Source organism: Heterodontus francisci, chromosome 15 (assembly GCF_036365525.1).
Source record: "Heterodontus francisci isolate sHetFra1 chromosome 15, sHetFra1.hap1, whole genome shotgun sequence".
NCBI lineage: Eukaryota > Metazoa > Chordata > Chondrichthyes > Heterodontiformes > Heterodontidae > Heterodontus > Heterodontus francisci.
In genome coordinates, this window is record NC_090385.1 from 49,126,141 (window position 1) to 49,144,915 (window position 18,775).

Genomic DNA, 18,775 nt, shown 5'->3' on the forward strand with positions numbered 1-18,775 from the left:
CGTGGCTACAAGAGCAGGTCAGAGGCTAGGAATCCTGAGGTGAGTAACTCACCTCCTGACTCCCCAAAACCTGTCCACCATCTACAAGGCACAAGTCAGGAGTGTGATGGAATACTCTCCACTTGCCTGGATGGGTGCAGCTCCAACAACACTCAAGAAGCTCAACAACATCCATGTCAAAGCAGCCCACTTGATTAGCATCCCATCCACAAACATTCACTCCCTTCCTCACTGACGCACAGTGGCAGCAGTGTGTACCATTTACAAGATGCACTGCAGCAATGCACCAAGGCTTCTTAGACAGCATCTTCCAAACCCATGACCTCTATCACCTAGAAGGACAAGGGCAGCAGTCACATGAGAACAACACCACCTGCAAGCTCCCCTCCAAGCCACACCACAATTCTGACTTGGAACTATATCGCCATTCCTTCACTGTCGCTGGGTCAAAATCCTGGAACTCCCTTCCCTACAGCACTGTCGGTGTACCTATCCCACATGGACTGCAGCGTTTCAAGAAGGGAGCTCACCACTACGGGCAATTAGGGATGGGCAATAATTGCTGGCTTAGCCAGCGATGCCCAAATCCCAGGAACGACTAAAAAAAAAATCATAACATGAGAGGTCACATGTGTATGGCAAACCAATGTGTACATAAATATTTATCCAAACAGGTAAGATGTGGGGTCTAACATCAGCTTCTAGGTTGAACAGAATGGCAAGGTTCGTCTGGTTCAGTCTGAATAAATTGGAACATAGGAACAGAGGTAGCCATCCATCCCCTCTAGCTTGTCCTACTATTAAATTAGAACATGGCTGATCTGTAGCTCAATTCCACAGAATGAGTGGTAAACCAGCAGAGTTTATGCTGGGGCCAAAAATGATGGCTTCAGTCTCCCTAATATTATGTTGGAGGGAGTTGTTTCTCATCCATGCCTTGCTATTGACCAGGCTATCTGACACCGTGGAGGAGGTTGCTAGGCCAAGGGAAGTCGGTGAAGAGATACAGCCAGCTGTCATCATCATACATATGGAATTCGATTCTGTGGATGATGTCACTGAGGGGTAACATGCAAACAAATAAAAGGAAGGGGCCAAGGACAGATTCTACCAGTAATAAAAACAAGAAATGCTGGAAATACTGAGCAGGTCTGGCAGCATCTGTGGAGAGAGAAGCAGAGTTAATGTTTCAGGTCAGTGACCCTTCTTTAGAACTGACAAATAGTAGAATGTAAAAGATTTTAAGCAAGTAAAGCGGGGGTGGGGCAAGAGATAACAAAAGAGGTGTTGATAGGACAAGGTCACAGAGAATAACTGACTAGAACTTCATGGAACAAAGGCAAACAGTATGTTAATGGTGTGCTGAAAGACAAAGTGTTAGTACAGAGAGGGTGTGAATAGACTGTAAAGCACAAAGCACTCCAAGCATAAACATTTAAAAAAATTTAAATAAACAGAAACAGTGGGTAGGCACAGTAGAAACAAACTAAACATGTTAAAAAACCTAAAATAAAATAACCAAATAAAAAAGAAATAACAAAAAAAAAGAAAAAATAACTAAACATAAAAAGGTGGGGCCCATCATGCTCTGAAATTATTGAACTCAACGTTCAGTCCGGCAGGCTGTAGTGTGCCTAATCGGTAAATGAGATGCTGTTCTTCGAACTTGCGTTGATGTTCACTGGAACACTGCAGCAATCCCAGGACAGAGATATGAGCATGAAAGCAGGGGGGAGTGTTGAAATGGCAAGCAACCAGAAGCTCGGAGTCATGCTTACGGACTGAGTGGAGGTGTTCCTCAAAATGGTCACCCAATCTGCGTTTCGTCTCCCCAATGTAGAGGAGACCACATTGTGAGCAGCGAATACAGTATACTAAATTGAAAGAAGTACAAGTAAATTGCTGCTTCACCTGAAAGGAGTGTTTAGGGCCTTTGGATAGTGAGGAGAGAGGAGGTAAATGGGCAGGTATTACACCTCCTGCGATGGCAGGGGAAGGTGCCGTGGGAAGGGGACGAAGTGATGAGGGTAATGGAGGAGTTTCAATTTAGTATACTGTATTCGCTGCTCACAATGTGGTCTCCTCTATATTGGGGAGACCAAACGCAGATTGGGTGACCGCTTTGTGAAATACCTCCACTCAGTCCATAAGCATGACCCCGAGCTTCCGGTTGCTGACCATTTCACTGTGAAGTAGTTTAATGGTGTGATATTCTGTCACCTCAATTGGCAGGAGACAGTATCATGGAAAGGATACAACACATACTAGTGCATCTGACATATTCTCCAGTAAGCAGTTTGTTGCTACCATATCTTGTGAGTCTATATCTCCAATTTTCTATAGAGTCTAGTTCCCTGGTGCTTGAGGAGTAATATATCTAATAGTGACATAAGAAACTTCCCCTGTTCACCTACCAGTAATTTTTCACAAGTTAAAAATTAGATAAGCTGAAATTTAGGTGGCCAAAATCATGAATAAACCTGAATGCTCTTGTTCACTCTGCATTGAACACAAGTTACTGCAAACTGTAGTTTTCATTAATACAGACGGTCATGAATGTTTTCAATATGGCTAGATCAATTTTTTAGGCATTACACATCCTGATTTCAGGCTAGTTTTGTCACTTTAAGACCTCAGTCAATGAGGTTGACACGCTTCTGTTAATTTAAAAGTAGAAGTGCCCATTAATCACTGCTCCAGTAAAACACCATTTAATCCACCTTTAAGTCAGAGGAAAGTGTTACTGAAAGCTAAACAAAGAATGTCTAGCTGATATGTTTGCTGCTTATTTCAGTAAAGTTCAAGTTAAATACTTATCAGTAAGTTAAAATTCTGTCGAGAAACGGACTAACAAAACATCAAAAGTCAATAAGAAAAAGATAAACCTTGAATGTTATTAGAGATCCTTTCCAATGAAAATGTACATTGAATCCTATGGCTCTTTCTTGCTTTACTCAGTAACTTACATTATCCGATGGAATAGCTCATGGTAGAAAAGCAGAAGAAGATTACTTCTGAAAAAAATATAAAGGATTGATTGGACTTTTGTACTTGCTCTTAATAAGGACTACATTAACTACTAGATTAATAAAGTATGTTGTTAGTTGAGGTATGGTACTGGCACAAGGGATTGAATTCTCTTCCAATTGGCAGGTTAGTGGCAGCTATTGGGAGCGCTTGTGACAATAATGTAGAAAGAGCCTGATATTAATTTATCTTCTTCTGTGGCGACCATGGGAGTGCTTTATGGGAAATTAATTGTTGGAAAATTGTAGAAGCTCTAATTATCAGCCTGGGAATTTAGAACTATTCTTACATTCACATTGTGAGTTGTAGCCTGGTCATTGGAGGTCCAGAGAGAGTTTAACATAAATAATAATCTTTTATATTTATTGGCTCAGATCTTTCTGGGGTGGGGCATCTCGCAGTGTGCCCTGTGAGTTGGACTTTGTCTCTCACTCTTCAGCTCAAAATAATATTGTCCTGTAAGTTTTTTGGAAGTACAAACTCATAACAGCACAGCTGGGGTTGTGAGGCATCTGGGAGCTTACTGAATGATGGAATCAACAGTGTATCTTCTTAACCAATGAGATTTAAAGTTTGAAAAAGAAACAGAGGAGCATTGAAGAATTAGATGAATTAGAGTCAAATTAGGTACAGAAAGAGAAATAAAGAGGATGATAGAAAGATTGGATTGAGAGAGAAAAAAAGAGACAGAAAGGGGCAGCACAGTGGCGCAGTGGTTAGCACCGCAGCCTCACAGCTCCAGGAACCCGGGTTCAGTTCTGGGTGCTACCTGTGCGGAGTTTGCAAGTTCTCCCTGTGACCGCATGGGTTTTCACTGGGTGCTCCGGTTTCCTCCTACAGCCAAAGACTTGCAGGTTGATAGGTAAATTGGCCATTATAAATTGCCCCTAGTGGTGGTAGGGGAATTGAGGGAAGGTGGGGATGGGGTAGGAATATGGGATTAATGTAGGATTAGTATAAATGGGTGGTTGATGGTTGGCACAGACTCGATGGGCCGAAGGGCCTGTTTCAGTGCTGTATCAATAAATAAATAAACAAAAGTAAGAAAAAAAATCAACATTTAAAAAATTGCTAGCAACAATTTATAACCTTTAGGAATGCGACTCCACAGCTTATATTGTTCCCTTTCTTGGCCAGAGAGGTTGATTGGCATTGCAGGAATGTAAAATTCGGCATTAAAAGATACTTGTGCTGTTAAGTAACAGCTCTAATTTTCTACAGCGAAGCTTTTAGCATTCATTTTCCTTCGATCATGTACACACCCTCGATGCTCTGCCCCAAGTGTTAAAACATTATAAAATGGGAAGGGGTCAAAATGGTGAGGGATCTGAGCTCTCTGGCCTCAAGTTGAGAAAGGCCCATTTTTTTTCTAGGTGTCAACAACGTTTTGAAAGTTACAGAATACTTGCAGGACTGAAAGAACTTTATCAGCAGATATAAGCACAACAATGCTCAATCACCTCTGGGAATTCTCAATCAGGTTTCATTTTCCCCAGTGAATACTGCAACCATCATAATGCATCTTTTGGCAGATTCTGACTGATTAAAAGCCAAGTACATCGCTATGTAATTTTGTTAATTTATTGCAGTCAATGTGGAATGATTGCATACTGTTAAGACTTTAGCTTTTTGACTCGTCAGTGCCTCTCACCCTCTTTGAATACTATTGCCTTAACAATGCACGCTTTTGACATTCAATCTTTCAAAAACTAATGTATTGTTTTTGCCTTGATTAATGGAGCAAGACTTGCAAAAAAAGGTTGAAGTGAGATGCCTGTAAATGACAAAGTTTATGAGCTAATAAATGGCACAAAGATCTGAATGGATGAAGGAACTGACTTGCTTATAAAGCAGTTTCAAGCCATTTAATGCAGTGAACAGTTCTGACACATATCAGTGTTGCATTCTACCAAATTATTTGCTGGCTTTCAGAGTTTTCATATATAATTCTGAAGAAAGAAATAGGTGAAGATTTGTCTCACCCATATGTGTTATTGAGTGAAGTTCTGTACTCCAAATGCTTTTAGAATTTTGACAGATGAGTCACCCCATAATTATTAGAATTAGAACATTACAGCGCAGTACAGGCCCTTCGGCCCTCGATGTTGCGCTGACCTGTGAAACCATCTGACCTACACTATTCCATTTTCATCCATATGTCTATCCAATGACCACTTAAATGCCCTTAAAGTTGGTGAATCTACTACTGCTGCAGGCAGGGCGTTCCACGCCCTTACTACTCTCTGAGTAAAGAAACTACCTCTCACATCTGTCCTATATCTATCACCCCTCAACTTAAAGCTATGTCCCCTCGTGTTTGCCATCACCATCCGAGGAAAAAGACGCTCACTATCCACCCTATCTAACCCTCTGATTATCTTATATGTCTCTATTAAGTCACCTCTCCTCCTCCTTCTCTCCAACGAAAACAACCTCAAGTCCCTCAGCCTTTCCTCGTAAGACCTTCCCTCCATACCAGGCAACATCCTAGTAAATCTCCTCTGCACCCTTTCCAAAGCTTCCACATCCTTCCTATAATGCGGTGACCAGAACTGCACGCAATACTCCAGGTGCGGTCTCACCAGAGTTTTGTACAGCTGCAGCATGACCTCGTGGCTCCGAAACTCGATCCCCCTACTAATAAAAGCTAACACACCATATGCCTTCTTAACAGCCCTATTAACCTGGGTAGCAACCTTCAGGGATTTATGCACCTGGACACCAAGACCTCTCTGTTCATCTACACTACCAAGAATCTTCCCATTAGCCCAGTACTCTGCATTCCTGTTACTCCTTCCAAAGTGAATCACCTCACACTTTTCCGCATTAAACTCCATTTGCCATCTCTCAGCCCAGCTCTGCAGCCTATCTATGTCCCTCTGTACCCTACAACATCCTTCGGCACTATCCACAACTCCACCGACCTTAGTGTCATCTGCAAATTTACTAACCCACCCTTCTACACCCTCTTCCAGGTCATTTATAAAAATGACAAACAGCAGTGGCCCCAAAACAGATCCTTGCGGTACACCACTAGTAACTAAACTCCAGGATGAACATTTGCCATCAACCACCACCCTCTGTCTTCTTTCAGCTAGCCAATTTCTGATCCAAAGCTCTAAATCACCTTCAACCCCATACTTCCGTATTTTCTGCAATAGCCTACCGTGGGGAACCTTATCAAACGCCTTACTGAAATCCATATACACCACATCCACGGCTTTACCCTCATCCACCTGTTTGGTCACCTTCTCGAAAAACTCAATAAGGTTTGTGAGGCACGACCTACCCTTCACAAAACCGTGCTGACTATCTCTAATGAACTTATTCTTTTCAAGATGATTATAAATCCTGTCTCTTATAACCTTTTCCAACATTTTACCCACAACCGAAGTAAGGCTCACAGGTCTATAATTACCAGGGCTGTCTCTACTCCCCTTCTTGAACAAGGGGACAACATTTGCTATCCTCCAGTCTTCCGGCACTATTCCTGTCGACAATGACAACATAAAGATCAAGGACAAAGGCTCTGCAATCTCCTCCCTAGCTTCCCAGAGAATCCTAGGATAAATCCCATCTGGCCCAGGGGACTTATCTATTTTCACACTTTCCAAAATTGATAACACCTCCTCCTTGTGAACCTCAATCCCATCTAGCCTAGTAGCCTGAATCTCAGTATTCTCAACAACATTTTCTTTCTCTACAGTAAATACTGACGCAAAATATTCATTTAACACTTCCCCTATCTCCTCTGATTCCACACACAACTTCCCACTACTATCCTTGATTGGCCCTAATCTAACTCTAGTCATTCTTTTATTCCTGATATACCTATAGAAAGCCTTAGGGTTTTCCCTGATCCTATCCACCAATGACTTCTCGTGTCCTCTCCTTGCTCTTCTTAGCTCTCCCTTTAGATCCTTCCTGGCTAGCTTGTAGCTCTCAAGCGCCCTAACTGAGCCTTCACGTCTCATCCTAACATAAGCCTTCTTCTTCCTTTTGACAAGCGCTTCAACTTCTTTAGTAAACCACGGCTCCCTCGCTCGACAACTTCCTCCCTGCCTCACAGGTACATACTTATCAAGGACACACAGTAGCTGCTCCTTGAATAAGCTCCACATTTCGATTGTTCCCATCCCCTGCAGTTTCCTTCCCCATCCTACGCATCCTAAATCTTGCCTAATCGCATCATAATTTCCTTTCCCCCAGCTATAATTCTTGCCCTGCGGTATATACCTGTCCCTGCCCATCGCTAAGGTAAACCTAACCGAATTGTGATCACTATCACCAAAGTGCTCACCTACATCTAAATCTAACACCAGGCCGGGTTCATTTCCCAGTACCAAATCCAATGTGGCATCGCCCCTGGTTGGCCTGTCTACATACTGTGTCAGAAAACCCTCCTGCACACACTGGACAAAAACTGACCCATCTAAAGTACTCGAACTATAGTATTTCCAGTCGATATTTGGAAAGTTAAAGTCCCCCATAACAACTACCCTGTTACTCTCGCCCCTGTCGAGAATCATCTTCGCTATCCTTTCCTCTACATCTCTGGAACTATTCGGAGGTCTATAAAAGACTCCCAACAGGGTAACCTCACCTCTCCTGTTTCTAACCTCGGCCCATACTACCTCAGTAGACGAGTCCTCAAACGTCCTTTCTGTCGCTGTAATACTCTCCTTGATTAACAATGCCACACCCCCCCCTCTTTTACCATCTTCTCTGTTCTTACTGAAACATCTAAATCCTGGAATCTGCAACATCCATTCCTGCCCCTGCTCTACCCATGTCTCCGAAATGGCCACTACATCGAGATCCCAGGTACCAACCCATGCTGCAAGCTCACCCACCTTATTCCGGATGCTCCTGGCATTGAAGTAGACACACTTTAAACCAGGTTCTTGCTTGCCAGTGCCCTCTTGCGTCCTTGTAACCATATCCCTGACCTCACTACTCTCAACATCCTGTACACTGGCACTACAATTTAGGTTCCCATCCCCCTGCTGAATTAGTTTAAACCCCCCCGAAGAGCACTAGCAAATCTCCCCCCCAGGATATTGGTACCCCTCTGGTTCAGGTGAAGACCATCCTGTTTGTAGAGGTCCCACCTACCCCAGAAAGAGCCCCAATTATCCAGGAAACCAAAACCCTCCCTCCTGCACCATCCCTGCAGCCACGTGTTCAACTCCTCTCTCTCCCTATTCCTCGCTTCGCTATCACGTGGCACGGGCAACAACCCAGAGATAACAACTCTGTTTGTTCTCGCTCTAAGCTTCCACCCTAGCTCCCTGAATTTCTGTCTTAAATCCCCATCTCTCTTCCTACCTATGTCGTTGGTGCCTATGTGGACCACGACTTGGGGCTGCTCCCCCTCCCCCTTCAGGATCAGTTAGTAGGTATCATATGGTAAGGCACTTTGAGTTGTGTATTCCTGCTCTATCCCTGCCACATATCTGTGTTTCCATATTTGGCAGCTGTGCATTTTAAAATTTGAGAACGTAAGAAATAGGAGCAGGAGTAGACCATATGGCTCATCAAGTCTACTCCACCATTCAATATGATCATGGATGATCTTGGGCTTCAGCTTTCCTGCCTGCTCCCATGATTCACTGAGAGACCAAAATCTTCATATCCCTCGATTCCCTGAGAGACCAAAAATCTTTCTATCCCAGCCTTAAATATATTCAATGATGGAGCATCCATAACCCTCTGGAGTAGAGAATTCCAAAGATTCACAACCCTTTGAGTGTAGAAATTTCTCCTTATCTCAGTTCTAAATGATCGGTCCCTTATCCTGAAACTGTGCATTCATGTTCTAGATTCCCCAGCCAGTGGAAACAATGTCTCAGTATCTATCCTGTTAAGTCCCTTCATAATCTTGAATGTTTCAATGAGATCACCTTTCATTCTTCGAAACTCCAGAGAATATAGACCCAATTTACTCAGCTTCTCATCATAGCACCTACAAACCGACGAATAAGGAGCAGGAGTAGGCTACTTGGCCCCTCGAGCCTACTCTGCCATACAATAAGATCATGGTTGATCTGATTGTAACCTCGACTCCACATTACCTTCTACCCCTGATAACCTTTCACCCCCTTGTTTATCACAAATCTATCTACCTCTGCCTTAAAAATATTTAAAGACATTGGCCGGAATTTTATGCCGCCCCAGCGGGTGGGATGGTGGAATGGGGGCGGCGTAAAATTGAGCGGCAGGCTCTAACCGCCCAGATTCCGCCTCCGACCAAGTTTACGGAGGTCCGGTGGGGGGGCGAGAAGTGGCCCGCCCGCCCGCCCAAGTCCAATCAAGACCCTTAAGTGGCCACCTAACGGCCACTTAAGGCCCTCGCCCGCCTCCACGGGTATTTTACCCATGGCAAGCGGGTGTGCCGGGGACGTGAAAGGCCACCCAGCCATAGCTGTCGGCCTTTCCAGACCCGGGGGAGGGAGATGCCCGATTGAGGGCCACCCCCGCCTCCCAACCCAACCCCGGATCCAAGACGCCCCCCTCCCCCCAAACGACCACCCTAGCCTCACCAGGGCACGACCGACCGATTCCCCTGGTGAGGCTGCCTGAACTTACCTTCTGTCCCGGTTCCATTGTGTCCACCTCCGTCAGCTGGGCTGCAGTCTCAGCAGTGGCCACCACTCCCGGTGGCGCTGCTGAGGCTAAGAGCTGCCGGCCCACTGATTGGCCGGCAGCTCACTGAGGCGGGACCTCCTCCCTCAAGTGGGTGGAAGTCTCGCCTCGAGCCAATTGAAGCCTGGGGATCCGTAAAATACGGGACGGATCCCCAGGCTGGATGGGAGCAGGATCGGCACCGACATTTACGCCGGAGTCCGGCTCCCAACTGCCCAGCGTAAAATTCCGGCCTCTGCTTCCAGTGCCTTTTGTGGAAGAGAGTTCCAAAGCTCATGACCCTCTGAGAGAATTTTTTTTTCCTCATCTCTGTCTTAAAAGGGCAACCCCTTATTTTTAAATAGTGACCCCTAGTTCTAGATTCTCCCACAAGTCGAAACATCCTTTCCATGTCCACCCTGTCAAGATCCCTCAGGATGTTTCAATCAAGTCATGAATGAAGGAACCGACTTGCTTATAAAACAAGTCTTCTAAACTCCAGCGATACAAGCCTAGCCTGTCCAACCTTTCCTCATGAGACAACCCGCCCATTCCAAGTATTCATCTGAACTGTTTCCAATGCATTTGCATCCTTCCTTAAATAAGGAGACCAATACTGTACACAGTACTCCAGATGTGGTCTCACCAATACCCTGTATAACTGAAGCATAACCTCCCTACTTTTGTATTCAATTCCCCTCATAATAAATGATAACATTCTATTAGCTTTCCTAATTACTTGCTGAATCTGCATCCTAACCTTTTGCGATTCATGCACTAAGACACCCAGATGCTTCTGCATCTCAGAGCTCTGCAATCTCTCACCATTTAGATAATATGCTTCTTTTTTATTTTTCCTGACAACATGGACAATTTCACATGTTCCCACATTATATTCCATTTGCCAGATCTTTGCCCACTCAAGTAACCTATCTGTATCCCTTTGTAGCCTCCTTATGTCCTCTTCAAAACTTACTTTCCTACCTGTCTTTGTGTTATCAGCAAATTTAGTAACCATACCTTCAGTCTCTTCATCCAAGTCATTTATATTGTTACGACCAAGGCAGGAGTAATGCATTATTAATTCAGTCCCACTACTCCACAGGTCATAGCGTATTAATAAAGTTTCCCACCTACCGGAAAGTAGCCAAATTAATCACTCTATTTGTCCCCCAGAATAATGCACACCAAACAACAACAAAATTAACTATTTATTCATAAACTAAGTCTTAAACAATAATGAAATAACTTTGTATGTGAAAATATTCTTTTAAAACTTCTTATTCTTCCTAACCCTCATGCACACACACATATATTTAAAAAACAGTTATCTGGGGGAAAAGGATGTTTGGTTTACAGCTGTTTCTTAAGAATAAAATGGAAATAATAAAATGATTGAGTTTATCACTTTCTGGTAGGATGTTTCCGGTAAGGTGAGGTGTCCCAGAGTCAAATACTCGGATGTCACTCGAAGTCTCTCCAGGCGAGGTTGATGAACAGTCTGTGATGGGTAGGCTTTCAAGAAAATTTGTCTGCAGCAGGCAGGGCTTTCAGCAAAGGGTGCTTGTGTTAAAGTAACAGTCCAGCAATAGAAGCTTTCTTGATTTTTCAGGATCTCCCAAAACACGAGAGGCAACAGGAATCACTCTTGGAGCAGGGATTCTTGAGAGACTGGAGGCAATAGAATCTGCAAACTTTCAAATGCAGGGGCTTCTTCTCTGCAAAGTAGTCTTCCTCCACAGAGGGTAGCAAATCCTCTTTTTCTGGGTCTTTTCTCTCTCCAGGCTGACCACAGCCACACCTCAAATGTAGGATTTCTTTCCAAGAGATACAAGTCTTCCTTTTCAGGAAGAGGTCTTTTCTCTGGTCTGCAAGCAGATCCTAGCCAGATTTCTCTGCTTGCTGCCTGTCCAGCTCACTGCTCTTTCACAATGCAAAAGTGAAACTGAAACGCTAACAGTTATGTCATGTGACCTGTCATTCCCCTGTTAAGTTGCTTGGAAACAGGTGCCTTGCAGTCTATAGTCACTCAGTTCAAACACCAAGTTTCAGCATTCCATGTTCACAGAAAAATCCTTTTTCTCAGTTTTTTTAAAGACATTTCTAAGCTTTCAATAAAAAAACAAAACTCTTGTAACAATATAAATTGTAAAATGTTGAGGTCACAACAATGCCCTGCGGCAAACCACTCATTACAGCTTGCCAACCAGAAAATGACCCATTTATGCCTACTCTCTGTTTCGTGTTAGCTAGCCAATCTTCTATCCATGCCAATATGTTACCCCCTGCACCATGAGCTTTTATTTTCCGCAATACGCTTTGATGTGGCACCTTATCAAATGCCTTCTGGAAATCTAAGTATAGTACATCCACCGGTTCCTCTCTCATCCCAGGGACCAATCTATTTAATCTTCGCTGTACTGCCTCCAATGCAAGGCCACCAAGGATCAGGATCTTGGGGGTGGGAAACTCAGCTCGCCGAGAGATGCTGACCAATCAGAGGCAACAGCTCTTTAGTTCAGCAGCCCCATTGGGGAGGCACTGGCCACTGCTGGAACGACACCCACTGGAGGCCCAGGATTGCAGAGTGACCCAGGCCAGAGGTAAGTGATGGGAGAAGGGGTTTCGTGGGGTGGGGTCATGGGGGAGGGGTTGTAGGGGCTGCCGGCAGCAAGGGCACGGGTGTGGCTCTCAGCAGGCCCCTCCCTTCCTGATGCCAATCCCTTGATCAGGCATTGAGTGCCTTTGAATGAGGGACCCCCCCACCCCGCATCCAGGGAGACCACAGGCAACCCTGCACGGGGTCGCATGTTGTGATTCCCATCTGGCGACAGCCCTGCCTGACACTGGGTTAATGTCGGGGCAGTGGGAAGAGGCCCTTAATTGGGCATTAATTGCCCCTTAAGCACTTCAGTTGGCAGCAAGGAGGGAAGGACATCCACAGGCTTAATTGGGGTGGAGGCAGGAAGGAGGCTTCCTCACCTGCCACCATTCCGCCCGATTAAATGTCCTCCCCACCTCCAAACTTGCCATGGGGGAAGAACATAAAATACTGTCCAGTATTCCGGGTGTGGGCTCACCAAAGCCCCATACAATTGTAGCAAGACTTCTTTATTCTTGTACTCCAAACCCTTTGCAACAAAGGCCAACATGCCATTTGCTTCCCTAATTGCTTGCTGTACCTGCATGCTGACTTTTTTGTGTTCCTCATACGAGTACACCCAAGTCTCTCTGAACATCAACATTTACAAGTTTCATGCCTTTTACAAAATATTCTGTTTTTCTATTCTTACGACCAACGTGAATAACCTCACAATTCCCCACATTACACTCCATCTTCCACTTAGTTGCCCACTCACTTAACCTGTTTATATCTCTTTGCAGCCTCTTTGTGTCGTCCTCACAGCTCGTATTCCCACCTAGCTTTGTACCGTCAGTAAATGTCGATACATTACTTTCTGTCTCTTCGTCCAAGTCACTAATATAGATTGTAAAAAGCTGAGCCCCAGCATTGATCCTTGAGACACTCCACTAGTCACAACCTGCCACTTGAAAATGCTCCATTTATCCCTACTCTTTGCTTCCTGTCCGTTAACCAATCCTCTATCCATGCTAATATATCATCCCCAACTCCATGAGCCCTTATCTTGTGTATTAACCTTTTGTGTGGCACCTTATCGAATGCCTTTTGGAAATCCAAGTATAATACCCTACTAGTTACATCCTCAAAAAACTCTAATAAATTTGTCAAACAGGATTTCCCTTTTGTAAAACCATGTTGACTTGTTCTACTGATACTATGCTTTTCTAAGTGCATTGTTAATTAGTTTAGTTTAGTGATACAGCACTGAAACAGGCCCTTCGGCCCACCGAGTCTGTGCCGACCATCAACCACCCATTTATACTAATCCTACACTAATTCCATATTCCTACCACATCCCCACCTTCCCTATATTTCCCTACCTATACTAGGGGCAATTTATAATGGCCAATTAACCTATCAACCAGCAAGTCTTTGGCATGTGGGAGGAAACCGGAGCACCCGGAGGAAACCCACGCAGTCACAGGGAGAACTTGCAAACTCCACACAGGCAGTACCTAGAATTGAACCCGGGTCGCTGGAGCTGTGAGGCTGCAGTGCTAACCACTGCGCCACTGTGCCTTAATAATAATTCCTTAATAATAGATTCCAGCCCTTTCCTGACGATTGATGTCAGGCTAACTGGCCTGTAGTTCCCTGTTTTCTCTCTCCTTCCTTTCTTGAATAGCAGTGTTACATTTGCTAACTTCCAATCTGCTGAGACCATTTCAGAATCCAGGGAATTTTGGAAAATCATAGCTAGCGCATCCACGATCTCTGCAGTCATCTCTTTTAGAACCCTAGGATGGAAGCCATCAGGTCCTGGGGATTTGTTGGATTTTAGCCCAAAAGTTTCTCTAGTACTTTTTCTCCACTGATATTAATTAACTTAATTTCTTCACTCTTTTTAGCCCCTAGGTTGCCCTCTATTTCTGGTATTTAACGTGTCAATTTGTCTAAACTTATTCATAATCTATGAATAAAGGCATTCAAAATTATTGTAACTTGCAACATTAGTTGAAGAATTCTCTTTTGTTTTACAACTGTTTCATCAGAGGATCAAGAGATCTAAGACTTTGGGCTGAATTTTATTAGCGCGCTGCACATCGCGGCGGTGCGCTTTGAACTCGGCGGCCTTCCGACACGGAAGCGCCGCGGCTGAGCCCAAGCAATATTTCGCGCGGGGGCTCATTTAAATGGATGGGGCGGAGCGGCTACCCCCAATGACATAGACGGGGCGGCCGCTCCGTCCCCGGCAACAGTGTCCGGCACCACTGTGCAAGCGCCGGTGCCATTTATAAAGGGCTTTAAGCCCTTAGCAAAAATGTAAATTTTTAAAGGTATATTACTTTTCATTTGCTCATAAAAATTAATTAGAAGATAGAGGCCCTTTCCCAAACCCGTCCCAATGGTTTTTTCGTTGTTCTATATTCAGAAAACTTATTTTATTTCCAACCTGCACTCTTCACCACCCCCCCTCACCTTCTCACATTTGCCCTTCAACCCATTTCCACCATCCCCACCATCCCCGCAGTCAATAAAAATTGTTTTCCCCGCTGCCCACCCCCCCAACCTGATAATTTCACTCCTCCCTCCTCCCCACCAGTGTCTCGCCTCAGAGCTCCGAACAGAGTTCCGAAGACGCACAAGGTGCGGCTGGAGGCTGTAAAATGGGCGTGGGATGGCCACCGGAACTGGGTAAGTCTATTTGCATTTTGTTTAAATTAATATAAATATGTAAATGAAGGCCCTGCCGCTTGGCGGTGGGGGGTGGGGTGGGGGGTCGCCTTGTCGCCGCCGGTAAAATGCAGCGGGGCCTTCTCGGCGTGGGGGTCGCGGTGGGCCGCTCCCACATGTATTTTATGGGCCCCCCCACCACGACCCCCAATGTCGAGGGGCTGGTAAAATTCAGCCCAATATTTCTAAATTTGCATGCTGACTCACTCACTGTGCCCTAGCTTCCACAGATACTGGCACCATATCTATTCATGTATTCACTTAGCCTGAACACTAGAGGCCTCCATCCCAAGCTTGTTTCTTTAACCTAGCAATTCACCTTGCTATGACTCTTAAGGTTGTGCAGAACTGTAGGTTGAAATCTGCCCAGGATGGAATGCACTCTGTCCCCTTAGGATGCATCACCAAACCTAACTAAGTTTAGAGGATTTAGGTGCTGCCAGGTTCCATTAATTAATTATCAACAATGCCTTGGATTAGTGTAGATCTGCCTCAGGGGAATGACTTGGTTACAAACTTCCATAATCAACATGCCATCTTGGCACCACTTTGAGCCAACGCGAATACACCCTAGTGGTTGTTGAGCAATTAACAAGAGCAGATTTCAGACAATAACAGTGGAGGACAAAACATGGGGTTGGAAACGCAACTTAAATTTGAATGTGATTCTGAAGTTGAAATCTCTCTGGTTAAAGCTGAGACTCGAATCGGGGAGTGTGGTGGAATCAATGGCAAGAAGGCAACGGCTTCAGTCTTCCCAATGTTTAACTGTAGAAAACTGAAGACGTCGTCAGACAAGCAGTCTGACAGCACATAATCTGTGAAAGGGATGAGAGAGGTGGTTGAGGGATCGAGCTGGGTATTGTCAGTGTGCAAGTGGATGCAAAGCCCATGTCTGTGGATGATAGTAAGTGAAGCATTTAGACAAGGCAGAGGAGGGAACAAATAATAGATCATTGGGGGATTCGAGACAAAATGGTGCAGGGGCAGGAACAGAATCCATTGTTACAGATGTTCTAGTTATTACTGGATAGGCAAAAATGGAACTAAGCAAGGGCAATCCCATTGAGGACAACAAAAGAGAGAGTTTGGAGGAGGATGGTGTCTTTGACCATGTCAAAAACTGCAGAGCATAACAAAGATGAGGAGGGACAGACCACTATCACAGTCACAGAAGATGTCATTTGTGACTTTTGTTAGGGTCATCTCAGTGCTGCAGCAGGGTTGGAAACATGTTTGGAAAGATTCAAACATGGAGTTGCAGGAAAGCTGGGCACATATTTGGGAGGAAACAACACATTCAAGAATTTTGGAAAGGTAAGGAAGTTGGAGATGGGGCAGTAGTTTGCAAAGACATATGGTGGAAGGTGGATTTTTTGAGCTGGGAGTGATGAAAGAGAGGGGAATGGTACCTGAGGTAAGAGACTATGTCAGCTAACATGAAGGTCAGTTAGGAAAGTTAGATCATCAGCAGTTTACTGGGAATGGGGTCAAGGGAGCAGAGGTTCAGCTGGAGTCAGTGGGGAGCATCAGGGAGGCTGAGAGTTTCCTGGATCATGTGTTCCACGAGGTGGCCACCCCACAGGCAGAGACAGTAGGAGTCTTCAGGGTGTGTGCCACACTCAAACTGGTACTCGGCATTGCAGACTGCTGGGAGTGATGCCACCTTGAAGGACTGCAATCCAGAACATGGCACCAATGGGCAAGGGACTGCACTGGAGGGAACATTAAGGAGTAGAAATGCAATCATTATAGGAGATTCCATAGTTAGGGGGACAGACTGGCGTTTCTGTAATCATCATCGTGAGTTCTGCATGGTGTGTTGCCTCCCTGGTGCCAGGGTAAAGGACATATAGTGAGGGTGAAGAATATTCTGCAGGGGGAAGGGAGTGAGTCAGATATTGTGGTACAGGTTGGTACCAATGACATAGCGAGGGCAGGTATTGAGGTCCTACAGTCAGGCTTTCAGGAGCTAGGGAGGAAGTTAAAAAGTAGGACCTCGAATGTAGTAATCTCTGGATTACTCCCAGTGCCATGTGCTAGTGAGAGTAGAAATAGGAAGATAGGGAGGATCAATTGCATGGCTTGAGGCATGATACAGGAGGGAGGGCTTCAGATTCTTGGGGCATTGGGACCAGTTCTGTGGCAGGAGGCACCTATTCAAAAGGGACGGGTTGCATCCCAACAGAAATGGGACCAATGTCCTCGCGAGGAGATTCGCTAGAGTGGTTGGGGAGGGTTTAAAGTAAATTGGCAGGGGTGCGCACCAGCCTATTGTAGAAAAGAGGAATAAGGTACATAAAGGAGTGAGAGTGTTGAATAGTACTAGAGAAGCATGCAGTACCATAATAGATAGGAGCAAATGAAGAAGGACTACAAGGAATACAAAGATAGGTTTTGAATGCAATGTATGTAAATGCACAAAATGTGGTGAATAAGGTTGGTGAAGTACAAGCATAAATAGCAGTATGGGAATGTGACATGGTGACAATAAAAGAAATGTGGCTTAAAATGGCGAGGACTGGGTGCTTAATATTCAGGGATACAAAGTATTCAGAAAAGATAGAGAAGGAAAAAAGGGAGGTGGGGTGGCAGTACTGATTAGGGAAGACATTGTTGTATTGGAAATAGAGGATGTCCTTGAGGGGGCAAGGACAGAATCCATTTGGTTAGAGTTAAGAAGCAAAAAGGGTTTGATCACACTACTGGGGGTATTCTCTAGGCCTGTAAATAGTGAGAGAGATAGAGGAGCAAATCTGTAGGGCAATTACAGAAATGTGTAACAGCTATATAGAGTAGTAATATTGGGGGACTTTAATTACCCAAATATTGATTGGGATAACGTTAGAGTAAAGGGAAAGGAGAGGAAGAAATTTCTGAAATGTGTTCCTTGACCAGTATGTTCATGGTCCAACTAGGAAGGAATCATTGCTGGATCTGGAGCTGGGGAATGAGGTGGGCCAAATGGAACAAGTGTCTGTAGGAGAACATTTGGGTAAGAATGATCATTGTGATATAAGGTTTAGATTAGTAATGGAGAAGAGAAATGAACAATCTAAAGTAGAACCTCTAAATTGGAAGAGGATTAACTTTAATGGGATGAGTGAGGATCTAGCCAGGGTAAAATAGAATCAAAGTTTAACAAGCAAAACTGTAACGGAACAATGTTTGATCTTTCAGGAAGACATGTTTCAGGTACGGGCTAGGTACATTCCAACAAGAGCGACAGCCAGGGGAACCAACGGCAGAGCTGCTTAGATGATGAGGGAGATAGAGAATATGATGAAACAAAAAAAGAGGGTGTATGATGCATATCAGGTGAATTCTTCAAGTGAGAACCAGGTCAAATACAATAAGTTGAGAGGGGAAGTGAAGAAGAAAGTAAGACTGGCAAAGAGAGAATATGAGAATAGAATGGCAGTTAACATAAAATGTAACACAAAAATCTTCTACCAGCATGTAAATAGCAAGTCAGAAGTGGGGTGGGCCCTATTAGGGACAAAGAAGATGATATATGCTTAGAGGCGTAGGCCAAGGCTAGAATACTTAATGAGTACTTTGTATTTGTGCCAGGTGCCCAAAGCTCCGCTTCAAGGATACTTGCAAGCATGGCATGAAGGCCCTAAGTGTCAACTATAGCACCTGGGAGTCACTAGCTGGCGAAAGAGGCAAATGACGACACACCCTGTGGACTGGTGTGCACTACCACGACGACCAGTGGATATAGCAGCTTGGCAACAGGCGCGAATGTAAAAAACAACAACTCACAGCTACATGGTCAGGTTGGAGAAGCTGGGATTGTTCTCC